The sequence below is a fragment of the Lissotriton vulgaris genome, chromosome 8 (assembly GCF_964263255.1).
Source record: "Lissotriton vulgaris chromosome 8, aLisVul1.2, whole genome shotgun sequence".
In the NCBI taxonomy this organism is placed as follows: domain Eukaryota; kingdom Metazoa; phylum Chordata; class Amphibia; order Caudata; family Salamandridae; genus Lissotriton; species Lissotriton vulgaris.
Window position 1 is genome coordinate 816,726,923 of NC_141696.1, and position 25,790 is coordinate 816,752,712.

At 44.2% G+C, this 25,790-nt stretch overlaps 1 pseudogene; it reads right to left on the bottom strand.

The window, feature by feature from the left end:
• Nucleotides 1-21,417: 21,417 nt before the first annotated feature.
• LOC147698039 (uncharacterized) lies at nt 21,418-22,389 on the bottom strand (annotated as a pseudogene).
• Between the last annotated feature and the right edge of the window lie 3,401 nt (nt 22,390-25,790).

The following is a 25,790-nucleotide window of genomic DNA, read 5'->3' on the forward strand; positions in this document are numbered from 1 at the left end:
ATAAGAGAACGAGACCTGCCGGGTGTAAATAAAGAAGAGATGGAGGTACTAACTACATGGGGTCAGAATATTGCAGACGGAAAACATGATAGACAGAAATGTATAGAGGCCATGTACAGAAAAATCCGTAAAGAAATAACAGTATTTCATGAAAGAGAGAAAGCTGAAAGTGAGGCAGATAATGACAAGAATAAATCCTCAGAGGAGGATGAGCTAGAAGAAGACATAGGTACGGTAGCATATGTAGGAAAGGGTAGATCTTTTTATAAAACGATACGCCCAGAAAGCAAGAGACTTTTTCACTCTGCTATGTCAAATCCGAAGACTCCTGAACATCTATTTCAGGCTACCGATAAAATACTTCAAGAACGAATGGGGTACCATGTACTCAATTCCATGGATGAACAAGAATTAGCCAGGTCAGCAGTACAATGGGCTGACAATTCCGATAGATATAATGATGACGCAGTAGCACAAACATTTTTGAATCTTTCCCCAGATGAACAGCGACTAGCTGGTATGTACATGATACAACACCTCCTTACGTTGTATAAGAGCCAACATTCTGATCCAGGTCCCCTACCTGATGTACTAGTAGAGTTACTCATGAATAAATGGAGAGGCCTAGGTACCGATTTAATTAAAGTAATCTTAGAACATCGGCACAGATACAGTGCCTTCCTGAATCCACAGTTTGTTTCAGCTCCACCCCCAGAAAGGAAAATGTTTTACATAGACAGACAGAATCCCTTACGAGAAGTACATCCAGTCAGGAATGCTGATGATACCCTTACACGTGTGTATGTATACACGCCCATAACTAAAATGGAATTATTAGAAATGAAGAAAATAGTGCCTAGTCATGATAAAGACCCTGCAGGTTTTCACCGTGAAATAAAAGACATGTTACTCATGGGTGATTACACCTATCCCGACATCATGAAAATATTGAAAGTTTTATTGCCTGCCGGTATTTATGAAAAACTCAAAGAAAAAGAATGGGAGGTGGGAGACCAAAAGATTGATTGGGCTGCCTTAGAAAATGAAGAAACGACTCGAACCCCAGGTTTAGGTCTTGGGGATAAAACTAAAGCACTACCAGGATTATTAGTACAAGTATTGCCAAGGTTGTTGGCAACTAAAAAGGAGAATTGGGATGCAATCTCAGCCTGCAAACAGAAACCCGACGAAGACACTAGTGATTTTTATTCCCGATTTGAGAAATGTTTCATTATTAATAGTGGCCTGAAAGCAAGTAGCGAGTCATACCCACACCTTTTTGTATCTAAATTAGTCGAGAATTCATTGCCCCAAAAAAGAACCGTGTATTGAAAGTCGAGAGCACATGGCAAGCAAACACGCCTTCCCAAATGCTACAGATGTTACAGTACCACCAGAACAGAATAAGGGAAGAACATGATCACGAACAAAGACGTATGAAAGACACGAAAATGAAAATGCTCGTTGCTCAGTCAGTTCCAGCTGACGGTCAGAAAAAGGGCATGACATAGTCCAATAATTCGGCAGCTCCTGTTAAAGGGACATGCAATTATTGTAAACAGCCAGGTCACTATGTAGACGATTGTGCAGTTTTGAAACACAATATATCTACAGGCAAAACTAAAGAGAGACCGCGTCCTCCTAGACAGGACCAGGCCCAACAACACGTTCCACAGAATGTACAGCCTATGCATGCTCCACAACAGACAGTACAGACCGCAGCGGTACCACAGCCACAGCCGATTGCCGCAACACCACATGCAACACAGCAGATGTACCAATATGCTCAAACTGATTATCCCGATTACCAGCGATACACATGAAACAGCCTAGAGAGGGAGGTTGGCTTGCCTCTTATTGAAGTTCCTGTAGACCAAGAGGGTCCTTATGTACATAGTCAGGTATTAGGAAAGGATAGAAAGTTTTTGATTGACACAGGGGCAAGCAGGACAACAATCAGTCACGACGAGGTTCCAGGGGCACCCCTCTCAGGCTCACAGAATGTTTCCCTTGGATTTTCAGGAAAGCCTATAGTTAATGAAGTATCGAAACCAGTTCCCCTTTCAGTTGGTCCGTTGTCCCGCACTACAGATTTATTGCTCACGAAATCATGTCCAGAAAACTTATTAGGTATCAAGACACTGAAAGCTCTAGGAGCTGTAATTTGTTGTTCCCCGGAAGGAGTAAGATTGTTTTTGCGTGACTTTAAGGGTCACTATGTGTTGAGAGATATTGATTCCAGATTACAGAATGTTCCTGCACATTTATGGGCACAAGGCCCCACTGATGTAGGTTGTATGCACATTACACCATACCGAGTTACACTGAAACAAGGTGTTGTTTTACCACGAATCCGACAATACAAGTTACCCCCAGATGCTGTAGTGGCTTTACTGAAAATCATTGACGAGCTCATTGCACAAGGAGTGGTTGTAGAAACCGACTCGAATCTATGTAATTCCCCTATCATTCCAATTCTTAAACGTACTGATCCAAATGCACCTCCAGTTTATCGATTAGTGATCGATTTACGAGAATTGAATAAATGCATTGTACCACAGTACCCTGTGGTTCCAGATATCTCTTCATTATTGACAGCTATTGATTCAGAGGCAACGTTCTTTACTGTAATTGATCTGAAGAACGCCTTCTTTAGTGTACCTATTGATCCGGAAAGCCAATACCTTTTCGGATTCTGTTTAAATGGCCGAAGCTTCAAATTTGCACGCGCACCTCAAGGATTCACAGAAAGCCCCAGCATCTATAGCCAAGCATTGAAAAGACAACTTGACAGTATTCACATGCCTGACAACACTGCCCTACTTCAGTACGTCGATGATCTATTGATCACCGCTCGTAGTGAACCAGAATGTGAACAAGCATCACTGACAGTTTTGTATTTCCTATCTGACAAGGGACACAAGGTGTCTCCTTCGAAGCTGCAATTCTGTGTTCAGCAAGTGGTATACCTTGGGCACTTGCTGTCCAAAGGGGGTAGGCAGCTAACACCTGACCGTATCCAGTTAATTGTAAACATGTCACAACCCAAGACACAAAAGGAGGTACGGGCCTTTATAGGCCTCACTTCTTACTGTAGACAATGGATCCCTCAGTATGCATTTCTAGCCAAGCCACTCATACAGTTGACAACTCAGGAGGCAGCGACATCGACTGTCCTCCCTTGGACTCAGGAACATACACATGCCTTTGACGACTTAAAGAAAGCCTTATGTCAAGCACCTGTTTTAGCGACACCATGTTACAGTAAACCTTTTACACTTTTTGTCACAGAACGCGAAGGTACTGCATTGTCAGTACTCACCCAGGATCAGGCAGGTTCACACAAACATATTTTTCTAGTACATTGGATCCAGTAGCCCAGGCTCTGCCTGCATGCTTGAAATCAGTTGCAGCGACAGCTCTAGCGATCAGACAAAGTGATTCCATAGTGTTAGGACACCAATTGACAGTACAAGTTCCACATTCCGTGGAAGTCCTTTTAAACAGAACACAGACTCAGCACTTGACTATAGCACGACTGACAGGTTATGAATTGACATTGTTTCAGCCACACATAGAAATCAGACGTTGCAATACATTGAACCCAGCTACACTTTTACCATTAAGTGAGACAGACCCTTTGGCACATGATTGTGTTGAAGTCATTACCATTACGACGAAGCCCAGACAAGACTTGACAGACATTGCATTACCAGATCCAGACCTGACACTTTATGTGGATGGTTCATGTTTGAGAACAAGTACAGGAGAGTTAGTGGCCGCATATGCAGTAACGACAGAAACTGAAGTCATAGAAACACATCGCATTGACACATTGTCAGCCCAAGCAGCAGAGCTCATTGCTCTGACTCAAGCCTGCATACAAGCCAAGAACAAGAAAGTTAACATTTACACAGATTCCCGTTATGCCTTCGGAGTCGTACACGACTTCGGTGTACTCTGGCGAGAGAGAGGTTTCTTGACCTCTCACGGAGCCAAGATCCAGCACGGTCCCCTCATTCAAGCTCTGTTAGACGCAATACATTTGCCTACAGCGATATCCATCATGAAGTGCAAAGCACATACGAAAGTTACAGATACCATTTCCCAGGGTAACGACCTGGCAGATCGAACAGCCAAGCATACAGCTCAGACTCAGACTCACGCAACTGACCTGACAAAGACAGTAGTCCTGACACCGACACATTGCATGACAGTTAGGGATCCCGCCCTAGATGTAATTGACATACAGACACATGCTACACCAGACGAAATCAAGAAATGGATTGAACTAGGAGGGATCCAGACAGTACAGGGATGGATGACGAAGGGGAAAGCCACATGGTTTCTCCCCGACTCGATGGTCCAAGTTATCATTAACCACTTGGCTGCTAAGGCAAAATTTATCTTTTCATTGAATTTCCATTGAAATCAATGAAAAGTGCATGACGAGTTACCCTTGTCATTAGCGGCGAAGAGGTTAACACAGTACATAGTCCTGCACATTTAGGAGAAAAAGCCATGTTAGACAGTATTCAAAACCTTTGGTTTAATAAGCATTTACGAGCAGCAGCAAAACAGAAAGTGCGTACTTGCATGATCTGTTGTCAGTTCAACCCAGGTAAAGGCATTCCTGTAGAGCAAGGTGGATTTCATCCTCCCGATCACCCTTTTGAAGTCCTCCAGATGGATTATATCCAGATGGAACGTTGTCGAGGATTCAAATATGTCCTCGTAGTTGTATGTGCACTTTCCCGTTGGACAGAAGCATATCCAGTCCCAGATTACACTGCTCCGACCACTGCCAAGCAGCTGGTACGTGAATTTTTCCCCAGGTATGGTTTGCCCCGTATCGTGTACTCAGATAATGGTCAGCCATTCTCGTCCGAGCTTATGAAGCAGGTATCACTCCTGCTAGGATATCAGTGGAAGTTCCACTGTGTCCGACATCCCGAGGCAGCAGGTCTCGTAGAGAGACATAATCAGACCCTGAAAACACGTCTTGCCAAGATATGTAGAGAGAAAGGCGTTGACTGGATAGTAGCTTTACCAGTTGCACTCTTTTACATGAGAATGATAGCACATTCAAGAACAGGGCTGTCCCCGTATGAGGTGGTCTTTGGTAGGCCACCGAATATGTGGGGGACGCCTCTGCCTCGTAAGATCACAGACGCTGACTGTAATATGCTGACAGATTACCTTGCCTCCTTGATGTCTGCACTACAATCATGTCGTTCACAGGTAGCAGCAGCCTTTCCCGACAACACCGAGGTGAAGCCACACGAGATCGTCCCTGGGGATCTGGTGCTCGTCCGGAATTTCGACAGGAGGAGTCCACTGGAGCCCCGTTGGCAGGAGCCGAAGCTTGTGTTATTAACAACAAGGACAGCAGTGAAGGTGGAGGGCCGCAAGGGCTGGCTCCACTCGAGTCATGTAAAAAGATACCATGGACTGCCGCCAAAGACAGACTCCCAGCCCTGCCCCGTTTCAGAGACTGATACTAAACTCCCCCTGGTAGAGAAAACTCCTTCTCAAGAATTTCGTATGAAGTTGAGGTCTAGCAAGTCAGACAGTTTAATTGTTTAAGTCCTCCCCTAGGTGAAGCGGTTAGACAGGTTCCTGACATGTACCAGTTAGACCCCAATAGAGAGAGAGATAGACAGAAACAGATCAAGAAACATGAATATTGTAAATCTCTCCGCAGTCACTGCATTGTGACATTATTGATTATGTTTTTTCTGAGTCTTATAATTATTGCTGCAAGCATATTATTACACATGTACTTTCCTATTTTCACACGTGCACATTCTTCCTCAAATGACACTGTCGTGCATACTTTCAGTGAATTGCCCCCGCACGAGTTATCTTACCGACTTGCGCTGTGCAACAATACATTTATTAGTATGTTACATCATTCCCATCAGACCAGCAATGCTACCAATTGTTGGATATGTGGCCGACTCCCTCCCTATCAGAAATACAAGGGAGTTCTGCCCCTCTTTCCGTATCCGTTTACACACAATGGTTCCTGTGGTGCATGGTTTAGTTTAATAAATTCTTTAGATTCTGATTCCATAGTTTTCCAGGGCAATTAGGTATGGGGAAATCTGAACACAGTTTTGCATAAAGTATGTTTCCCTGACAAGGAGGGTCTTCCCCAAAGGACAGGGACCGATCTAGAAAACGAAGTATATGGATTAGGTAATTTTACACTTAACCTCATGATTCTGAATGTCCAGTCCGAAGCCGAACCAGTCTTGCCCGCTATGTCAGTATTACCAGTCAAAGGTGAATTATGTGTCAGAAAGAGTGGTTCAGTATGCCTAGGTCATAGTGAATGTACTACTGTGATCGAATTCAGTGATAAAGGCAAGTCTACATTCAAAGCTTCCCGTCATTCCTATTTCATTTGTGGTCATACAGCATATATACGCTTACCTCTAGATTGGGATGGTACTTGTTACATTGCATTCCTTCTACCACCTGTTTTCCTAGCCCCTCCTGATTATCATAGGGACTCCCATCTAGTACACAATAGACCCAAGAGAGATCTCCCGATTGTCGACTATACTGAAACAGCATGGGAGCAGTATACAGACTTCAATAAAGGCTTCTTCCCCTATTTAGGTGCTGTCTTTAATAGTAAACTGATACATAAATTAACCAGAACCCTCGAAGCAGTAGTGAATGAAACTACTTCCGCCCTAGGCAACTTAACAGAGGAGCAGTCTGCTATGCGGATTGTTGTTCTTCAGAATCGTCATGTTCTTGACGTCATCCTGGCCGATAGGGGCGGAGCTTGTAGAGTCATCGGATCGAGCTGCTGTGTTTTCATTCCAGAAAATGCACCATCAGTATATAGAGCCATAACCCGTCTCCACAAGATTGCAAGTCAGATACACCAGAATCCAGGCACCTGGACTTGGTCCGGTTGGTTCTGGAGCGTGTTATCAGCCTGGGGATGGAAAGTCCTATCCTTCCTCGGAATAGCCCTTCTCATAGTATTCAGTTGTTGCCTATGTTTACAGTGTGGGCCAGCGATTTGCGGCTTGTGTGCCACATCATGTATTCCCCATCCAAGTCCCCGTTCCAAGCCACGCCCGAAAAAGGAAGAGCAAATGATGTTATATGAACAAATAGATAGACTAATGAAGATTGATATATCATGAAGGGTCCGTAGGGGACAAGGAGGGAATGAGGTAATATGAATTTTTATGGTCAATTGTGTCCCCTAACGTAGACCCCAACGGCTCCATGTACGTGCTTCAAGTACATGTATGTTCCCTCCACAACCAGCTATGAAGACGCAAATACATTTGCGTCCAACGTTAACATGTCCTATTTCAGATCCACCATGGATGGATCGAAAATTCAGTTCCTAAGTATGCCGTGCCACCGTCTTTACATGGTGCACTTTCACGTTTTCCTGACTCTGTTGAGTTAGGCCCTGATTTCTGCCATCGAGCCCTTTCTGCCTTCCTGCCTTCTGCCTCAGAAAGCTGCAGCCTGGATCTGCATCCATGACCCTTACCTTACTCCCTGCGCGGCGAGCGGTGCCCAGCTCGGCCTGCTTGCCTGCCAAGACTGTATTCAGCCTTCAAGTTATCTGCTCCGCTCCTCGAAAATACATTCCTGTCTAGTCATTTAGGTAAACATCTCCCCAGCCGCAGAGCAAACGGCCCGGCCTTTCTGTCTCTGTGCATGTAATTCATTGCTCTTGTTACCATGGTAGACCCATGGCCCCTCGCATTACACGTAGACACGTAGACACATATGCATGCACTAGCAGTCAGTATAGAATAGCCTCTGCCCGAGAGACCTTTCCTTCTAGATAATACAGTTCCTCAAACACAAGATATTAGATATGATTTGGGTTTAGATTGTTCTGACACGCCAGACTTCTGTCTCCATGTATAGTGCTAAATGTCAAGTCCCCTTCACCCTCCAGTTCCACGTCAATTATACGTCATGCTGCTGCGCGCGCATCTCTGCCATATATTTCTGCTGACGCTGCAGGATTCCTCTATGAATCCACCCACTTATGACACTTTCCTGTGACGTTTCTAGCACACACCTCCGTGTACGCCCTCGTGCACGCCTTCTGTTACGCACATGTGTTCTTATCTCGTTTCTTTCAGCTGTTACGCCTTCTGTATCCATCACCATTGTATGCATTTACTATATATATTGTACTCTGTTAATAAAGCATTGTCTATCCCTTCCTGAACCTTCGTGGTGATGGAACATGATACCTGGTTCGAACCAATTCCATTTTATGGAATAAAACCCTTATAAACTCAGATGCCACGGACTCAGCCTCTCATTTTTGATTGAGCTATTTTTATTGAACTTTACCGCATAGGTAAACTTTATTTACCACATGCCTCTTACCTGAGGAGGAACCAGAAGACCGATGCCGACTTCCGGAGCTGCGAGGGCTCCGTCCCCTCGACCGATCCCTTGACATCCCATGGGACCGGGACCTCAAATGGCGCGTGCCGACTGCCAGAGCTCGAGCCGCTTGCGGGACCTCTCCCACCTAGCCTTCGACATCAGAGCTCGACAGTCAGAACAGGAACGGTCGTCGTGGTCGAGGCCTAGGCACTGCAGACACCGGCGATGGGGGTCGGTACTCGACATCAGTCGACTACACTTCGAGCAGGGTTTGAGCTCGGGCATCCCTACCGGCACCTGAGAAGTCGAGAACGACTTGAAGAAGATCAAAAATGATCAAAAAGGTTTTAGTCAAAAAGTGACTAAGGGGTAGAGCTTCTCCGGATCTGCACTTGCTGGCGCGGAAAAAAAAAGAACTGACGTCAGCGCGCATGGGCGGCGTCTAAGTACTCCGACGACGTCATTCGGGTGCAGACGACACTGACGACGGACGCGGAGCCGGAGACGACGCCTAACGACGCGCAGGGGTATTGCTACGCAAAAATTTCCGGATCCAGTCTGACGCCTGGGGATATTCTAAGGTAAGGAATCGAATACTAACGTGTTTCTTTCAGATATCATTACATCATTTACAATGTTATCAAAAAATTATTTACATATATACACATAACAAAAACACTGTATTGTACAGTAAAGTTTACACATTTTTCATCACCAAATTTGACCAAATATTGCCCCATATATACTCTCTGCTTCATATCTCACACAGACACATTCACACTACAATCTTGCATTCATTCCCCAGCCTAGTCTCGCATACATCTTAGATTGAATTCAGGGATTTATTTTTTTGTGGGCTGGGGTTTTCCAAAATACAGTTGATGTACGTTTAGGTGGTATCAGGAATAGAAAACCATCTTCCTCAGGACCACACAATATAAAACAAATTGTGGTGAGACAGCATGGGGTAGTCAGTCTTTCCTATTTATTTGTCGCATGTCACCTCCTCACGTTCTTTCATATAGTGAAGGAAGCAGAGGCAGATCTATTTAGATACCCTTTCTTGTATAAGTATTGAATTGATGACTGTTGTTGGCCACTTCCATCAAGAGTGTCATGATTGCAACATGTTGAACTTCCATTCGCAGGGAAAGGAACATTTGAGTACTCTTCTAGAGTACTCAAATATTTTTATTTCCATGTTAGGGAGGTAGTCACCCGCCAACAACAATGTGCTCTTGTGAAGCACACAAAGCTATCTGGTTTAGATCTCAATGCTTTCCCTTTTAATTCTTGCTTAGGTTAAGACTTAATCTCAATCCATAGAGGACTCTTGATTGAGCTTCTGAGATGCTAACATTTCCCTTCTTGATTTCCCTTTGTTCTGGTCTGACTTTCTTCATGGGAATTCCTTAATTTGTGAGTAGTTTGTTTCCCAACCATCCCCTTGAATTTTACAGTCTAGATTATTAATGTATAGGAGAAATAGTTTTAGATTATTTTCCAAGCACCAGACTTTTATGCTGCTGTTCTGCATTGCAGTCACCAAACTACAGACTACACCTATACTGCTGATGATCCAACTCAAACAAAATCAGTGTTTTAAAGGGACAGATGCTTCTTAAGGAAGACCACCACTACTCCCCCATTAATATCATACTAAAGTCTGACAGAATCTTTGAGAGCAGGCTGTGATGGTAGCCTACCTCAGACAGTGTTGTAAGGCCATATTAATGGCAGAATGGGTGCTTTACAATTCTCTACGCTTAAAGGGGCCTGCCTCACATTATTCGATCGATGTTGACGTAACTGAGCAGTTAATCTTCATTCTCTGTGCGTACTTTCACTGTAATAATGCCTGTTAAAGACAGGTGGGCTATCAAGTGAACTTTCTTTGTGAAGAGATCTACTATTCCTCCTCTCACTTCCTTCTTTAGTTCATTTTGTACTACTTCAGGCATTTCCTGGCATTGCTGGCACACCTGACAACGCAAATATAATAGTTAGACTGGTCTTTGAAGAGGCCAATATGGTAATAGTATTCCACCTACTGTTATTTATGTAGTTACCACTTTCATAGAGGCTATCCACATAAGTCAAAATTCAGAAGCAAGATCACCCAACACCACTTCATTATCTTCTGTGTCTACTCTAAATTCCTTGTCCTGCTTTGTTTGACCAAAATGTTTCTGGACTTTCTAATGATATCCATATTGCTGAAAGTTCTTATGGACCAATCAGAGTAGACTTTCACAATACACAGGTGCATGAATTATGGAATAACAGCATGCTTCCTCTCCCATTTTGTAGAGTTGACTGTTCACCTCTACGCTCTATGCAGTTATGAGACAATGCATTTGTGCTGACGACCCCCATATTTAGCTAATTTATTTTTGTGGTCTTCAGACTATGCACACTGAGGTACTGCTGTCCAGTGCCCAGTGTATGTGCTCTGATCCCTGAATCATGTCAAAATCGGTAACTCGCTGATTGACTAATGTAACTCTCATATAAGATCATAGTTTATGGTGTAGAAATGGCACCCATGGATTAGAAAGTTAAATGTCACCTGTGGACGGCAGCACTTGTTCCATCCACTAGTTTGTCAAAGTAAACATGGCTTCAGACCTACTACTGTAGCCTGACTGCCAAAGTTCAAACCTGCAGTGCAACTGGCTATATAACCCTCTTTGAAAGGCAAAAATGTCTCTTTTAAAAATTAGTAAGTCACCCCTATGTAGGCCTTGTAGCCCAACAGGTAGGATGCACATCATTTTAAAATGGAACGTGTAAAAAAAGTATGTTAACATGCCCCTACAATGACTTTGTTCACATGCTATTTTTGCTGTGGCAGCTCTAACTGTCCTACGTAAAAACCCAGAGTGCAGATTGAAATGCTAATATTGCTAACTTAGAACAGGGACCAGATTTAAAAATAACCAAATTACTATTTTAAATAGTTATTAATAATCCAATTTGATGTGGTTAGAATTTAATATTAAAAAAAAAGTTAATTTTAGAAAATTATCCTTTATGTGCTTGAGCTTTGAAGAGGTTCATGCGCATTAGCTCACCTTCTACTCCCAGGCAGCGCTCAGCCTTGAATGAGGTATCAAAATCCTCCGAGAAATACACAATATGCTGACCTGAAGGCCTAGACATGATTCCCCTGTGCTCAACAGAATACGCTTGGTGGGGGGTGTGTCCCGCCTATAGACATTACAGTATTAAATCCTGCCTAACAGCTGTTTCTGAAGCACAGTTTTACACACTTTAAAGGGAGAAACCAGGATGCTAGGACAAGTCGTGTCTATAGTCTCTCTAGTTGCTGAAGGACCCTGATTTTGTCCTACCAGACATCTGTCTCTGTGTGTGTGTTGTGAGTACAATGCCTGCTCGAACTGAATTTGGTGTTAGATGTGGGAGGATACTAGGATTACCATGGTACACTCCTCATACACACCAAAATAAAGAACTGACGTGTGAACTGATGATAAAGCTTATTGAAAAAATCTATCAAACTAACATGAGTTTTCAGCACAGGGTATATCACAATTGAAGCAGTATCATACTGACCAGGAGAGAAATATAACAGTCAATCAATCAATCATTTGTAAAGCGCACTACATACCCACAAGGGTCTCAAGACGCTGGGGGGGCACTACTGATCGAACAGCCAGGTCTTCTTGAGTATCCTCCTGAAGGTCAGCATGTCTTGGGTCTGTCGTAGGCTCAGTGGGAGGGTGTTCCATGTCTTGGCGGCGAGGTGGGAGAAGGATCTCCCATCGGTGGTTGTTCTTCGGATGCGCCGGACGGTGGCGAGTGAGAGGTAGGCGGAGAGTAGCTGGCAGTTGGGGATGTAGAAGGAGAGCCATCTGTTGAGGTAGGCTGGGCCGGTCTTGTTGAGTGCCTTGTGTGCGTACATGAGGAGCTTGAAGAATATCCTCTTGTTGACGGGGAGCCAGTGCAGGTTTCTCAGGTGGGGGGTGATGTGGCCGTGGCGTGGTATGTCGAGGATCAGTCGTGCTGAGGCGTTTTGGATGTGTTGTTGTCGTTTGATGAGCTTGGTCGGGGCTCCAGCATAGAGGGTGTTTCCGTAGTCGAGTCTGCTGCTGAGGGCTGGGTGATTGTCTTTCTTGTATCTGTCGGGATCTATCTGTAGATCTTGCAGAGCATGAGGAGGGTGTTGAATCAGGAGGAGGAGACGGCGTTGACTTGCTTGGTCATTGATAGCGTTGAGTTGAGGATGATTTTCAGGTTGCGTGCATGGTCGGTGGGTGTCGGGGCTGCCCCCAGTGCCGTTGGCCACCAGGAGTCGTCCCAGGCTAAAGGGTTGGATCCAAGGATGAGGACCTCCGTCTTGTCCGAGTTCAGCCTCAGACGACTGGTCTTCATCCAGTCGGCGAGGGCCTTCATTCCTTCATGGAGGTTGGCTTTGGCGGTGATTAGGTCCTTGGTGAGGGAGAGGATCAGCTGAGTGTCGTCGACGTAGGAGATTATGCTGAGGTTGTGCTGTCGGGCTACGTGTGTGAGCGGAACCATGTAAACTTTGAACAGCGTTTGGCTGAGGGAGGATCCCCGAGGTACGCCGCAGATGATCTTGGAGGCTTTGGAACGGAATGGGGGGAGGCGGACGCTCTGGGTTCTACTGGAGAGGAAGGAGGTGGTCCAACCCAGAGCCTTGTCTCGGATCCCTGCGGCGTGGAGGCGTGCGCATAGTGTGTGGTGGCAGACTGTGTTGAAGGCGGCAGAGCGCTCTAGGAGGATGAGTGCTGCGGTCTCGCCGTTGTCCAGCAGGGTCCTGATGTCATCGGTGGCAGCGATGAGGGCAGTCTCGTGCTGTGGTTGCTGCAGAACCCTGACTGGGAAGGGTCCAGGATTCTGTTTTCTTCGATGTATCGGTTTAGCTGTCTGTTGACGGTTTTCTCGATGACCTTGGCTGGGAAGGGGAGCAGAGAGATGGGCCGGAAGTTCTTGAGGTCTCTTGGGTTTGCCTTGGGTTTTTTGAGTAGGGCGTTGATCTTGGCGTGTTTCCAGATCTCTGGGAAGGTCGCAGTCTCGAGGGAGAGATTTATGCCGTTGCGCAGGTGGGGTGCGATGCAGCTGCTTGCTCTGTTGAAGATGTGGTGCGGGAATGGATCTGACGGAGAGCCGGTGTGGATTGTGCGCATGGTCTTGATGGTGTCATCGATGCTCACGCAGACCTAGGCTAGCAGGGGGTCGTGGTCGATGGTGTGCGGAGGACCTGTTGTGTTGCTGTCTGTTGGGGCTGTCTGGGTGTTGAAGCTGTCGTGGATGTCTGCTATCTTGCGGTGGAAGCAGGTGGCGAGGGAGTCGCACAGGGCTTTTGACGGTGGGATGTCGTTGGTATTGGAGCTGGGGTTGGAGAGTTCCTTCACGATGTTGAAGAGAAACTTGCAATTGTGTGCATTGTTGTTGAGGAGGTCTATGAAGGAGGTCCTCTTGGCCGCCCTGATGAGGTGGTGGTGGTGGTGGTTACGGATGGCGTCCTTGTGTGCTGCGTGGCTGTCCGGAGTTTGTTCACTGTGCCATTTCTTCTCTAGTTTCCGGCAGGCTTGCTTGAAGGCTAGGAGTTCTGGGGTGGACCAGCTGGCCCTCTTGCTGGTGTCTCTGTGGGGGGTTTCTTCAGCGGGGTGAGGGCGTTGGCGCAGTCCTCGATCCAGCATCTGAGGCTGGGGACAGCATTGTCGGTTTTGGAGGGTTCGGTGGGTGGGCTGAGAGCAAGGTTTGAGTGTAGTTAGTCTTCGGTGATTTTGCTCCAGCAGCGGCGGGGGATCCGTTGGGTGCGGTGGTGTGTGGTGGGCTTCTGGAAGGCGAAGTGGATGCAGCGGTGGTCGGTCCAGTGGAGTTTGGTGTTGTGGCTGACGGAGACGTGCAGGCTTGAGGAGAAGACGGGGTCGAGCGTGTGGGTGGACGTTGTGACAAGTTGCTTCAGTCCGAGGTTGGCGAGGTTATGGATCAGGGTTGTGGAGTTGTTGTCGTTGTTGTTCTCAAGGTGAAAGTTCAGGTCTCCGAGGAGGATGTAGTCGGTGGAGGTAAGGGCGTACGTGCTGATCAAGTCGGCGATGGAGTTGATGAACTGGGGGTGGGGTTCGGGGGGTCGGTAGACGAGGGTGCCTCTGAGGGAGGAGTTAGAGTCTGTGTGGATCTGAAAATGCATGTGTTCAGCGGTGCTAAGTGTGTCATCGGTGCTAGTCGAGACCCTGATGCTGTTCTTGTGGACGATGGAGATTCCTCCTCCGACTCCGTTGGTGCAGTCTCTGCGGGTGATCTTGTAGCCGTCTGGGATGGCTATAGCGATGCCGGATGCGGAGGAGTCGTTAAACCAGGTCTCTGTCAGGAAGGCGACATCCGGGGATGTTTTGTCGAGCAGGTCCCAGAGCTCGACTGCATGCTTGCATGCGAGCGGGTGTTAAGTAGCATGCATCGGAGGTGGTTGGGGTCTTTCTTGGCAGGTGTTTCGTCGGCTCTGAGGCTGCTATAGCTGCAGTTCCGGCAGGAGAATGGCCCTTGTGTGCGTTTCATGCCGGCCCCGAAGCAGGTGTGGCTCTGTCTCGTGTTGAGAGCGCGCGGAGTGCTGGCGTTGTAGTGGTGGCAGTCGTCATGGTGGGTGCGGGGGCCAGGGGTTCTGCCGCTGGGCGCGGTCCAGGCTCGGACGGGCACAGAAGGGCTTGCCTTCAGCGCGCCAGCTGCGCGGCCGGCATATATGGGGAGGTGGGAAGGAGGAGCAGCTGGGAGGCGGGAGGCGGGGGCAGCGGGCCGTCAGGGGGGCGGGCCGTAGGGGACGCAGCGGCGAGGTCGGTGAAGGACAACGAAGGTAACAGAAAGAACAAGCATTTGCAATGCAATAGGTCTCGCAGTTGTTAGAGTTTGAGCCATTGGCATTGTAAGTGGCACTGTTTTTTATTTATGTGTTGGTTTTTAAAACGTAAATAAAAGGCATTGTCAATTACAATGCCAATATGTTAAACTTTCGCAAATGCGAGACCTATTGCATTGCAAATGCTTGTTACTTTGGAATTCATAATTGTGTCGAAGTTGGGTGTGAGGACCTGCTCCTCCCAGTAGCCCATGTGTAAACAGGCGTAACTGGGGGAGAAGCAGGCCCTCGAAAAAATCTCAGCCCAAGTGGGCTTTTGACCTTCATAATACTGTTCATAATGTCGAGTCATATTTCTAGTCCTGCCCCAGTGGGCGTGAAGTCCTTCCCTGAAAAAAACGAAACAATCCAATTTTAGCCTGTGTGCTCACACCAATTACTGTGCAAATAACTTCACAAGTGCTATTTAAAAATCACCTTTCTTTAAAAGTTTCCATATTACTACAGAGACGCGACAACAATTAATTAATTCATTCAAATTATTCATACAGGTGTACTGCTAGTTCTTCTCCAAGGTTGTGCCCAATCGGTTGAATGGCGTTATATTTAATTATATATTTGGACTCTAGTTTTCGTAACTCTAGCCATCTGTTCCCACCTCTCTCTTTATTTTCAACACAGTCTAGCACCGTAAATGTCAGCAGATTGGGGTTCTGATTATGTACTAGACTAGAGTTACGAAAACTAGAGTTTTTTTCGAGACAGCTTACACATAACAGGCATTATGTATTTTCTGACATTTATTTGTTAATTTGATAAATGTGATACACGATGTAAATAGTTGCCTGCACATGTAGCTGTATGCCAATATGCATGTTATATATTTTGCTGAGATAGAAGCAATCAAACGGAACTACGGTGAAAACAAACTCACTGATACATTGTAGCCTGATCGTAGTGTTTTTTCAATGTCTATGTGCACGTGATGCATGACGGAATGCATCTCGTTGTTTACTTTAAAAGAATGGCGGACTGATGTTACTCCACCCGTGACCAAGAGGTAGGCTTACCTCGAAACGCGTTGGGGCTGTTGAATCTTTGCCAAATAAAACCTTGAGCACTGAAAATATATTTGGGCCTCGACTCTGGTTTCTTCAAATAGGACTACACCAGTTTTCGGATTCATTTAAAGGATCGGCGATCCTGTTGAGCGCCCGCCGTGAAAGAGGCAGAAGCACGCCACTTTTTCGTGTTATATATATATATATATATATATATATATATGTGTGTGTGTATATATATTACCTACTGGCGGTCGCCAGTAGGTAGTTATAGTTAGGATTTTTTTCAATGTTAAATCTGAAAATTCTATTTGGAATAACTTTGGCGCCGGTTGACGAATCTGCCTGAAAATTTCCTCGAAATGGCCTCGCGGGGTTCCGGTCCTTCCCTGAAAGTTTGGGGGGGATTCGTCAAGCGGGGGCCGAGATAAAAGGGGGGTCCCAAAACGCGTTTTCCCCATGTTAATTTCCATAGGGCGGTCGATTTCACTTTTAGCCCGAACGGCTGAATGGATTTCCACCAAACTTGGCAAAATTGTAGGGACTGGTAGCCCGATGTGCCTTTGCTATGTCTCAAGATATGTGCTCCAGTGGATTTTGAGTAATTAAGGTTCAAAAAAATATATATATCTATAGCAGCGCTCCGGTAAGCGCACCGGTACGCGCACCGGGCGCGCCACGCGACTTGCACGCAGAAAGCTGATTGGCTCTGGGGTGTCTGTAAACATTCTAAACAGTCCAGAGCGGCCGCCATCTTGTGTCTCGGTAGGATCGAGACACAAGAGGTGGCCAAAACAAAGGGGGAAATGACCATAAGGGGGCAGAGTAGACCCCCCCTTGACCCCCTAGGTTTGATGTGGGGGCCATAAAAGGGCCCCACGGGGCAAAAAAAAAATTATTATTTTTTTGATTTTCGCGAGGGGGAGCGCCCGGTACGCGCACCGGGGAGCGTACCGGGGAGTGTACCATGGGGAAAAAGAATGACAGTTTTAAAAGTAGCTGATTAGAAAAAAAAATGTTTAGTTGTTTTTTTTTATACATACACATACATATATATAAATGCATATGCACATATATATATGCATATATGTCTATATGTGTGCGTGTAGAGAGAGGTAGAGAGGTAGAGGTGTAGAGGTAGAGAGGTAGAGAGGTAGCGGTAGAGAGGTAGAGATTAGTAGAGAGAGAAGAGAGAGGTAGAGAGGTAGAGAGTAGAGAGTGAGTAATAGAGAGTAGAGAGTGAGTAGTAGAGAGTAGTAGAGAGCAGTAGAGAGAGTAGCAGAGTGAGTAGTAGAGAGTAGTAGAGTGAATAGTAGAGTGAGTAGTAGAGAGTAGTAGAGAGTGAGTAGTAGAGAGTGAGTAGTAGAGAGTAGTAGAGAATAAGTAGTAGAGTGAGTAGTAGAGAGCAGTAGAGAGTGAGTAGTAGAGAGTAGGAGAGAGTAAGTAGTAGAGAGTAGTGGAGAATATTCCATAGTTTGGCACAGCACCACTTTCACAATGAGCCCAATCAAATCATATCACTTAGAGTACTTATTGAAGCGTTGAATCTTGGTGTATATTCAAATGCTTTTATTTTCCTTAAGTTTATGTACCACAGCCAGCCGAAACGTTTCGTTCTGTACAACAGAACTTCTTCAGGGCGTTCTTATTTCCTTCAAGTTATGTCAGTATCCCGTTGTCATATAACTAGATATTTCTTCCAAATGTTAGACGAGACATAAGTATATTCTTATTAAAAGTGACTAGGTATCAATTTTACCCACACAATTTGGACAGACTTGAGTAATTTATAGCATCCTCAAAGTCAGTCTTTCAAAAATTCCAAAGTATAGGACATGATAATCCAAATCCAAATGTTTCTCAAGAAAAGTCATTTACAATCGTTCGGAATATCGGTGTTTGGGCAGATATGATCCAGGGACCCCCAGTATGCAAGGGGAATTAGTCCCCCCTCTGCAAAGGCGCCAGTGGCCTGCATTGCAGAGAGGTGTAACAAGGGTGTGGCCTCATTACACTTCTCTGCAATGCAGCTCCCTCGCGCATACTGGAGGCTCCTGGTGGACTAGTTGACCCCAGGGACCCCCAGTATGCAAGGGGAATTAGTTCGCCCTCTGCAAACGCGGCAGTGGGCTGCGTTGCAGAGAGGTGTAACACGGGGCATAGTCTCATTACACCTCTGCAATGCAGCCCCAGGCGCATACTGGAGGTTCCAGGTGGGCTAATTGGCCCCCAGGGGCCCCCAGTATGCAAGGGGAATTAGTTTCCCCTCTTCAAACATGCACGGGGGCTGCGTTGCAGAGAGGTGTAAAAAGGGTTGTGGCTTCATTACACCTCTCTGCAATGCAGTCCCCTGGCGCATACTGGAGATTCCTGGTGGGCTTTCAGGTCTTATATAGTTAGGAATTAGCATTAAAAAAACCTTTGAAATTCACTGAAAAAACCACAGGTTTCACACCAGTTATAGTTAGGAATTAGCATTTAAAAAACCTTTGAAATTCACTGAAAAAACCATAGGTTTCACACCAGTTATAGTTAGGAATTAGCATTTAAAAAACCTATTAAATTCACTGACAAAACCAGTTATAGTTAGCTGGAAATTTTACTGACATAAAACCATTGAAATTCACACGTTATAGTTAGTTGGACTCACTATAACTTGCGCGCCTGCAATGCACTGCTGATGACGTCACATATTACATCACTCATGACATGGTCAGTGACATCACTCATGACATCACTGATGACACCATCCTTGTGACAGAGTGACAGACCTAATTTCAGTGTAATGTAACGCTTGAAACACATATTCAAAAATAGAAACAAACATGTTAAAAAAAATGGAGATACCCAAACCAGTAACAACAACCAATTCAGTAATTCCACCATCTATATACTCATCCACTCATTCACCAACAGTTCTATATAGTCACTCATATATATACTCTCTCATCATATGTAGTGATACACCTATACATCCTGTTACACATCAGCAGTCATCCAAAAGTTACTCACACACATACTCACACATGCACATAAACTATTGAACATCCATTTATTTGCATATACATTTATACACACACTACCACCTTACTTCTAAGGAAACTTACACATACTTACTCTCTTAAACAATCACTTATAGAAACACATACTTATTTAAACAGGAACTCCTACAATCTCTCACTATATATACTATACTCACTTATATACATCAATACTCACATATACTAGATTAAAACATATGTCGTTACTAATGAAGACACTAGTGAGACAGTCATTCACTCACTACCACACACATATACACACTCGTCCACCCATACAGTCCTGCACATATGCTGTCTTCAAAACACATACAAACAGTGAGTCAGTCACCAACCCCTGCAGCCACTTATACACAAAGGGAAACACTGATACAAACATTTAAATATTTAAACAAAACTCGCTAATATATGTATTCACTAAGATACACTTAATAAGCCAGTTAACCAACCAATTTTTTTTTTAAAAAACATCCATTTACACACCTATTTAAACATTTATTCTTCCATCGACCTTTACAAATACATATATAAAACAAATTTATTTTTCAGAAAGACACACATTCACTGGATGGTGTCATCAGTGATGTCATGAGTGATGTCACTGACCATGTCATGAGTGATGTAATATGTGACGTCATCAGCAGTGCATTGCAGGCGCGCAAGTTATAGTGAGTCCAACTAACTATAACGTGTGAATTTCAATGGTTTTATGTCAGTAAAATTTCCAGCTAACTATAACTGGTTTTGTCAGTGAATTTAATAGGTTTTTTAAATGCTAATTCCTAACTATAACTGGTGTGAAACCTATGGTTTTTTCAGTGAATATATATATATATATGTGTGTATATATATATATATATATATATATATATATATATATATATATATATATATATATATATATATATATATATAAATAAATGTTTCACTAATTCATGTAAAATAAAAATAAATGGGTGATGGGTCGCTATGTTCTCATTATGATGTCGGCCTCATAACAACCTGAAGAGTGCAACCATTATCTATTTTTTTAAATTAATATTCTTTTTGTGAAAGGGACACAAAATTGCAGTCAGTTCCCATCATCCGTTGCACCTTGCACAGAACTACAACGATCTCTTCCATCTACAGATGTGGAACAAAGTAAAGGGTGTTTTTTTTTACAATTTTGCATTTTTTATCTACATCATTAATTGTTTTTCTTTCGCCTTTACTAAAGACAATTCGCCAACATAGTGCAATGTTTTAATATTTTCAATAAATAGCTATGTTTGAAAAAATGCATTCCATTTGCCAGTGCTCAATTTGTAAAAAAACATGTGCCAGGGCCCTCGTCAGGAGGCCACTGCACCTTGCACCACCCATTGTCCCAGCCAGCGCTCCCAATCACAGTATCAACACAACTACTAACCATCACACTCCTACAAGTTTGACAATTCAGACTATTGAAGGCCACCCAAAGCTATAAGAATGACTTGGACTGCAGGTATTAGTCATTTTTAATGGATAGTTAATTAATAATCTACTGTTGTTGTCCCCATCCCCAAATTAGACAGGCAGCGCCACCATGTGGCAGACGGTTATAAGTCCCAGAGTTGACAATTAAGTGCCAGTGCCAAGCACGAGAAACCACAGGCTCAAATTAAGCCAGTAACGAATTTTGTTGCGTGCACTGCATCGCATTTGGGGATGCAGTGCACGCAACTGTAAAGATGAGACAAGCATGTAGATTTAAACCAAGCTTTATTCGTAGCGAAGCGACACACCAGTAGGAACAGCAGCGCTCCGGTCAAGGGCTCACCACATAGATCACACTTCTCCTGTCAACTGTCAACTCTCTCAACTGTCACCGGCAGAGCCAGTGACGTAACGCTATGCAAATGGGGAAGGTCGCGCGGCAGGGACTGGGACATGCGAGGGACAAAGCGCGACAAGGAAACTGTCAACGTAACACATCTCCTTCCTATGGGAAGAAGAAAAACATGAACTAAAATAACACAAAGAGTCCTTGTTCTTCATAGACTTGACCACCACTTATCGTGACAACGTGCGACCTGAATCTTCCTTGTCGTAGTCATTCATGTTAGGTCTCTAACTGGATCTCTTGTTGTTCGCAGTTCCAAGAATCACTGGTTCAGTCCTTGTGGATAGGGTCCATACCATCTGGGGTGACTACTACAAAGTCATGACCTTCCTTCAACGTGGACGATTCAACTTCGTCAAAGGTGTCAGCTGAGTCCTCTGATTTCATATACTCGTGCTTCTCCACTGACTCTGCTTGAATTCGTTTAGTTTCCATATCCACTTCTGAGTGTGGACGCTGTAGATGTATTTGTGCTTTTTCTCTTCCGTTCTGTGACTCCTCATTGCACACCCATTCATAGTAGTCCATCAAGTTGTTGTTCACGAGACTTCTTTTGCCAGCATGTTCCTCTTCGCACTGGTCTGTGATATCCTCTTCTTTAGGATACTTCTTGGGACGGGTCGCTATACCAACGTATACATCTGTCCTCTTGCTGCACTCAATACTGGGATCTCCGGTGATGTTGCTGTCCATAAGTTCCATCACATTCTTGCGAATTGCCTCATGGACACTTCCTTTCCTCTGCATTGACAACTGAATTGAGCAAAAAGAGTTGCCCGAGTCCTCAGTATCTTTGTACCCGTATCCTCTCCTGGACTTTTTGTGCGTTGCGCCCATTCCGATATCGATCTTAGGGGGTTGGCATGGCAAGTGTTCTTGTGTCTCTTCACTCTCTTTCTCTGACTCCCCCAAATACAGCCAGTCATAATAATCCATCTTTTTGTCGCACTCTAGTCTATCTAGACACACGACCTCTTCTTCCTCCATGCATAGTGTTGGTATACTTTGTCCTTTTTCAACCAGTACACTTTCTTCCACTTTTACACCCTTATCTTTCTTGATCTTGCATATTTTGTTTCCGTGTTTTCCTTTGTTAATTTCTATATTAGCTTCACTTGTTCTTGCAGCTCTATTTGCTGTTTTTTTCCACGCATCATTGTCTTTAACCTGTGAAGTCTTTTTGCTCAACATCCTGGAATGATAATACTTTTCCTTTTCATTCTTTTCCACCCAACCCACTGGTTGAGAATTGTTTGGATTTAGGGTAATTTCTAATTTACTTTGCTCCTTCCATCCCAGTACCGAAAGGCCCTTTTTTTAAATGTACACTGTACTCCAGGTATTTCTTCCTTGGAAACTCAATTCCATTTCTCTGCATCCAACAAGGTCGATGATTTCACCTGTGTATGTTCTTGGGGTTGCGTTTGCTTCCATTAACTCTTCTCCTAGTTCTCTTGCCAATTTGCTCTGCCACACCTTCTTGCTGACCATTGTGAAATCTGACCCAGAATCAGCGACCATGTCAATGACCACCCCACCTATGGTGATGGCACACACCGGTTTTCTTACTATCTTTTCATCCTCGTCATTGTTATCTTCATCTGTTATGATAAGTACACATAGATTATACTCAGACTCATCCGAAGATTCTGATTTTTCCTCCTCGCTCTCTTCCACATAACTCATCTTCCCCTTAACTCCCCTGTAGCACATCTTCTGAGAATGACCTATCAGTCACCATTGGGTACATTTGCTGTTCCTTACAGGACATTCCGAATTATCTGCCAAGTGTTTTTTGCTCCCACATCTGAAGCACCTCAGATCCTTGTACTTCCTAGTTTCATTTTTTGTTTTACTCTCTTCTTCCTTTTCGTTTTTCCATAGTAATTGCTTCTTCCTTCTTCCGCTTAATTTGGCTACTATTCCTGTTTCCTCCTTTTTATTCTCTTCCTCTTTTATAACTGCTTTGGCACAACGACCCGTTAATTCTTTCCTCTTTACAATTTCAATAACTTCCTTGAGTGGTTTCTCTCCTTTTGCCCATAATGTGTCTTGTATGTCGGGATTAGCCGCGCACATTACAATTTGGTCCCTTATCGGGTCATCATGCATGTTTCCGAATTTGCATTTAAGTGCCACATTTTTTAAAGCGGATACATAGTCCTCTATACTTTCTTCCATTCCTTGCTTTCGCCTATAAAATTTATATCTGTTAACTGCTGCACAAACAGTTGGCTTGTAATAATTGTCTAAGTCTTCCATTGCATTTTTGAACACATCTCCTTCATTTTCACCACGAGTTTTTTTTTGTGATGTTGTTGTACACCTTTAGGCCACCTGCCCCTAAACAGTGTAGTAGTATCTTTTTCTTTTCTTCAGCTGGTAGAACCTCATCTGGTTTGTCAAAAGTCGTTATGTAATTGTTGAAGAATTCTTTCCATTCCTCCCATTTTATTTCAGGTTCCTCTTTTCCTTTTAGGAATGATTGTGGGGGTGGTAGATTGTATATATTGCCTGTTGCCATCCTTTTTTTAAAAGTTTCCCTAGATATAGCTTCCTAATTTCCTATTTCTCATGTTGTTTCTTTCCTTCTTTTTTTTCCCTTTGAACTCTCCCAATAAACGCAAAGTTACTTAATATTCTTTATGCTTCTGCGACACTCTAGCACCAATAAAATTTACCACACAAGTTTCATCTCTCTTCACTTTCTATTTAAGTTGATGTCGAACTGCGCGGTGATGAAAAGTGCTTTCTAAGTGTTGAAATCAAGGTTAGAATTTTTCTCACTACTGAAATTGACTAGGACTACTTCACTCACTATCGCCCCTAAACGTCAGTTTCTTATAAATCTCACTGAACTCACTTACTTTCTCATTAACGTGACTGACACGGAGACTTCCTCACTCAATATGGCCCCCACACGTCAATGATGTCATCACGTTACTCGGAAATATGTGCTGGAGCTCTGAGGCGAGTTTTACCTCACACGCTACCGCGTCTTCTCAATTACAGTTTTTTTCACAGTGCAGGGACACCACTGTATTCCCACGCCGATCACTCTACCTCTACCAGCATTCCCGGCTCATCTCACCTCAGTTGTGCAGACGTCACAATTTGTGCTTCGGGTCTACCTCCGTTACTTTCAAGCACTTAAAAGTTCAATATTTTTCTCAAATCCGTTGACAGCTTAATCTTCACTCATTAATTATTCTTATGCGTCCATACCCTTCATCCGATGTCTTGCGCCGCCTTCTTCTTTACTCGATCAAATCTCAAGTCGTGGGTTCTTCAGTGTGTCGGATCCCCGTCCTCGTCGCCAAGTTTGTAAAGATGAGACAAGCATGTAGATTTAAACCAAGCTTTATTCGTAGCAAAGCGACACACCAGTTGGAACAGCAGCGCTCCGGTCAAGGGCTCACCACATGGATCACACTTCTCCTGTCAACTGTCAACTCTCTCAACTGTCACCGGCAGAGCCAGTGACGTAACGCTATGCAAATGGGGAAGGTCGCGCGGCAGGGACGGGGGCATGAGAGGGACAAAGCGCGACAAGGAAACTGTCAACGTAACAGCAACGAAATTCGTTTTATTTATTTATATGTTTACTTACCTGTAATCCTCCGGAATCCATAGATTACTACCCCTACCCTGTCCCTCCCCAAATCACCGCCCGGCAGCTACTCCCACCACCGACCGCTACTGAATTAAGCACTGCCTTTTGCAAAGCTAACTGCCCAACAATAAACCTGGTATAGCAAAATTCTTAACGGGTAAAGTGTAAAATGGTCCTATATTGTCACCACTGACTTTTGTTAACATATACAATGCATGTAGTTTAAGATGTCTCCTGATGGCAATATAGGATCACATTGCAATGTTAGCATTATAAATCGTCTCTCTCTATACAAAAGATATTTAAACAATATTAGGTTACATGGGGGTTAAATCTGTACCGTGAGATAAAATCACATAGAGGCTCCTTGAGACCAGCTACAAGGTTCTTTTTTTCTGTGTGATGTTATTTTACATGCCATCTGGGCATCAAGAAACAGTGTTTTCTCATTTTGAACTGAACTGTGGTAATAACATGGAATGTGCACTTTGCTCTTTAATAATGAATGTACGTTTACTGGTTTACTTGCTTGAAGTTTCATGTTATTTTTAAGTGACATGGCATAAACAAAACATGCACGTGTGCCAGCACACATATGCACCCACTTATAAAGCTATGAGAGTCAGTAGTGCATTACATTGTACATGAAATAAAATAGAAGTTGTAAATTGAGGAATGTTTCGAAGTCACTGAGTTGAAAGAAAAACTGAAAATGTAAAAATGTGGATTTTAAAATATGTGGTCGTTGGTGGGTCAAGATGCATTCTGGGTCATAGGAGAAACAGGGCAGGTGCATTGGAACCTCTGTGCACACATTTGTTCATGCACTCGAGTATAGTGCAAAACAATACAAAGATAACACAAAGTAGCCGTATAGCTCTATACAAAAACCCTTAATAAACAAGCACTGGCGTTGCCAATAGGTCTCGCAGTAGGAAAGTTTGAGCTATTGGTTGTGTAAATGACAAAGCCCTTTATG